The sequence below is a fragment of the Etheostoma spectabile genome, chromosome 5 (genome assembly GCF_008692095.1).
Source record: "Etheostoma spectabile isolate EspeVRDwgs_2016 chromosome 5, UIUC_Espe_1.0, whole genome shotgun sequence".
Taxonomy (NCBI): domain Eukaryota; kingdom Metazoa; phylum Chordata; class Actinopteri; order Perciformes; family Percidae; genus Etheostoma; species Etheostoma spectabile.
This window is the reverse complement of record NC_045737.1, coordinates 36,214,173-36,218,569: the sequence shown is the minus strand read 5'-3', so window position 1 is coordinate 36,218,569 and position 4,397 is coordinate 36,214,173.

Genomic DNA, 4,397 nt, shown 5'->3' with positions numbered 1-4,397 from the left:
ATTAAACTTGTGATTTACAGCCCTAGTCATACCCTATTTTGTGGAAACATTCTGTTACAAGTAAGTCTTGTATTAAACATTTAATCTATGTAAAAGTACAAAAAGTATTTGCATCAAAATACTGACAGACTGTCTGAACTGAAGGCAGTCAGTGATGCGTTCACTTACTGTTAAACAGTACCTACTAGAAGTACCTCTGACAGACGACGTGTTCCCATCCCACGGATGTATCATTGCGACTGTGTCAGAGTGATCAGCTCAAAGTGATTTCCACCTCTGAATCAGAATACTTTCTCCCCACCGCCCCCGCTCGCCCATTACACTCCGACACACAGCCACTCTGCTCTGCAGCTTTGCGGTAAGCACCTCTGGTTTTGATTCAGTACCACCCGTCCCCTTCTCCTTCCACCTCATCCCTAAATCTCTTAATTCAACTCATTATTCGCTCAATTGGTGGGCTTTAACCCCTCCTGCCTCGGGTCCTATAGAGCTGGTAGTCATTAGCAGACAGGATTTGTGACGGAGCGGAGCAAGGGGGTAACGGGCACACACACAAAAACACGCATATACACACACACACACACACACACACACACACACACTGTCATAAAGCGCCTGAAGAGCCTGTGGGGTGTCGCTGCAGTTAAACCCATATCAGCCTCCCAGTGTTAAACAGCGGGTCCGTCAGTAGTTGGATGCGAGTCAGGTCTGCTTGGTTAGACGCGGCCAGACCACCCAGAGGCCTGTGGTTCTCGGAGATGCTGGAATCTAAGCATCCGCCTGGGTGATGGCTTCTGGGAAGTCTCAGGGGGACCGTTACTTTGACCTCACTTTTTTTTTAATTTTGAAAACAAATGAAGCTTAGCACTTCTGTCCACAGACAACAAAAATCCGCAACAGTCATGGATCCTCTTCGTCTACCGTAGGTCACGATGCAGCGAACTGCAGCGGAGACGAGACGGTGGAACGGGAGCGAGTCTTACAAAACATCCAAGAACGGAAGTCAACAACTAGCAGAAACAAAGCTCCTCGAGCAGAAACTGATCAAGAAAGGGGTCCTTTGAATGGCAAGTTGAGTTTCAAAGCACTTCCACATGGTTCTCTCCACAAGACTCAAGTCATTTGCATGTAGGTTGATGGGAATCGAGTTACAAACGGAGTACGTCCAGTCTCAGATAGCACTTAAAGCATTAAAATCTTTGAAATATCCCTTTTACAGTACATTTAGAACGGATAAAGTTCAGTGGGTTTATTTCTGTATGGACAGGGCCGCCGGACTGGGGAGGGGGAAAGGGACTGAGAACCAAGGGCCCCCATGTGAGGAGGGCCCAGAAAAGATGCTAGAATGAATAGCTGTGGATGTGGGGAGGGGCCCATAGAAAATGCCTTTCTACAGGGCCCAGATTTTACTTTATGGAGCCCTATTATAAGTTAATCTTGGATAGGACTATGCTGATTTCACATTAAAAGGTTTTGCAACTTTTGAATCCAAGCGATCCCAAAGGAGTAAAGTCAACATGTAAAATCTCACTGTCATTGTAGTTGTAAAATGGAAGATGATAATTTATGTTTGTCCCCCATATTTTGTTTGCTTATGTTGTTGTTCCTTGTCTAGCCTGATTGTTCGTATGGTCAACCGTTGCCTGAGTTATGTTACATACCATTAAGTGTAACACCAGTTGTGTAACCTGTTTAAAATTGAAATATAAAATAAAATGATTGAAAGAAAGAACAGATAAAGTTAACTAGGACACTTATGCGATTAATCGCAATTACAAAATGTAGTCCATTGACAGCCCTAGTTCCCATTCATTTCTATATTTACTATATTTTGGGACAAATCTCAATGAGGTCCATCCACAGGGAATGTAACAGTAACTGGTGCAACAAGTCCTCCAAATGAAACAACAAAGTCGCTGCCCTCCCGAACAACACATGTAAGTGTTTTCTGATCCGACCGCCCTCGTCAGGACGGCATCATTGTCTCACAAATCACTGTTGAACAAATAAAACCAGTTTCAGATCTGACACTGTTATGGTTAGAGTCTATTATCAATGGCTCAAATGACTACAGTAGTGGTTAGGTAAAATAGGGGGTCGCTTGGAGTGATGAACCCACAGTGACTCTGCAGTTTCCCTCAGCTCTACGGAGCTTTGCAGCATCTTTAAGCTGATTGTTTTGGTTTTCCGGCCTTGCACCGCTCTCACACTCTGCTAGAACATACCGGAGCATTTAGCAGCTAAAGAGTATTTCCCTCAGGAAGTGGGGACCCAAACACAACAAAAAGCAGAGTGAATATTGGATTGACATTGACCAGGTGACCATACACACAACTCTGAATGTGTTGTTCTGTACGTATAAATAGGCAACTGTTTGCTAAAGTTCATCAAATCCACTTAAAAGATGATGATGTGGCATTGTTATGTCCACAGCTTGTGGACAAAAAAAAAACAATCAGTAATGGCAGGTTTATGGTTTAAGGTTTAAGCACAAAAAAGACTGTTAGGTGTCGCCTGTAGTGTTGTGGCTGCACTCGGTATTGCAACATCTAGCAGCATCTTGTGACGCACACCGGCCCAAAAAGCTTTTTCTTTTTTTTAAAGTACACAATCACTGAAAAAAGAGCAACTGCAAAACTGTGAATGTGTTTTTGAGAGTATAATTTATCTTTGTATGATCAGAGAAGACTTTCCAATTGTCTGTCGGTAGAAAACAGAAAGCAACCATGGGATCAAAGTGGGATCTTTTCTCCTTCTTTGTACTTTGTTAGCGTGGTCCTACCAGACTCTCGTAATGAAAATTGAGCGGATGTACAGTACGTAGGTGGGCGGAGCCAGGCAAGCACTTTGCAGCTTAATAAAAATCACACAATTTCCTCATTAGTGCCCGATGCACATCTGCCACAGCCCTGCAATGTAAAGACACGGCTCAAGCATACAGTATATCAGCATGGATAAGCTTGATACATAAAGCATGTGAAAGTGGCATGTTTGGCAAGTGTGTGCTTCCTCAATCAAATTGTCAGTTTTTGGTCAAGTCTTTTGGCTCTGTTTCTGTCTGTCTTTGTGTGTGTGCGTCTGTGTGTGTGCGTCTGTGTGTGTGTGAGGGAGAGATTGACAGGTGTCTCCATACCCATGGCCCCTCCGACAGCTGTGAGGGCACCGCTGCAGGGCATTAGGCCTGATAGATGGATGATTAGAGAACATTAGAGGTGAAGGGGGGAGCACAGCTGTTGCTGCTAACTATTATTACCCACAATGCAGTGTCAGAGGGGAAGCTCCCTGCGGATTGGGCTCACACACCTGTGGCCTCCTGCTGTGTGGATACACTAAGAGAGTCTGTGTGGGTCAGGAACATACGTATTACGTACGTACATTTTACCTGATATTGTCATTTTTTACTTTTTATTTCTTTTTCTTTTGACGTTTGTCGCTTTTCTTTTGACGTTTATGTTGCTTCCTTCAACTTATTTGTTGCTTGTTATGTCGCTTTTTCAAAGTTTTTATTACTTTCTTGTCTTTTTTTCAACGTTTCCGTCAGGTTTTTCAACCATTCGTCACTTTTTGCTACACACTGTGAGACATATTCACATTTACATCGTGAAACGTTTTGTCAGAGTTCACCACAAGTAACCCAATAATGTCCTGGTGCACATGGGCAGATGTGAGAAGAGTAAAGGAGCGAGCCGTGAGCTTTCACGGAGCGGTGTCCCATGGGACGTTTGCCATGGAGCCGCAGAGTGGTGGGGCAGCTGTCGGGCTCGTGGCGTGGCAGCGCTGTACGTCAACGCTAATGCACCGAAGACACAGAAGGCAGCGCGGGTAGTCACTCGAGGGGCAACATGGAAACTAACAGTAAACAACAGCAGACATTCAATTAGCCAAATGTTATGGCAAGATTAACAAAGCCTTTCATCGGATCCTCTGCGAACATGGTTGTGACATTTCACGGTGATCAGAATACTTTCAGATGTTGCTTTGGGAGACGGAGCGACTGGAAACCGCAGTTGTGTTTGTTTGATTGGACATGTGTGTTTGAGAGAGTGGATTCATTTGGTATGAAGCACAGAACTGCAGAACAACTCAAACACGGGAGGTTTCATCTGCAAAATGTCGAATGCTGTGTGCATTAAAAATGGCGTGGGTCGCATTGGGTCAGATTTGTCTCATCCAATCTGGGTCTTTGTCAGGCGAGATTTTCAATATGAGATGGCAAACAGCTGCTGTGATTAAAAATAAATCGCACTCAGCATTTCTCTAAACCCTGGAATAACTAATCTGGACTGGGACATGAAATATACATGAGGGCAAATGTAATGATTTCATCCATCAAAGGATTTACTCAAACACTTTAAACCAAAGTCTTGGACACACACACACAAAGAGAGAGAGAGAGA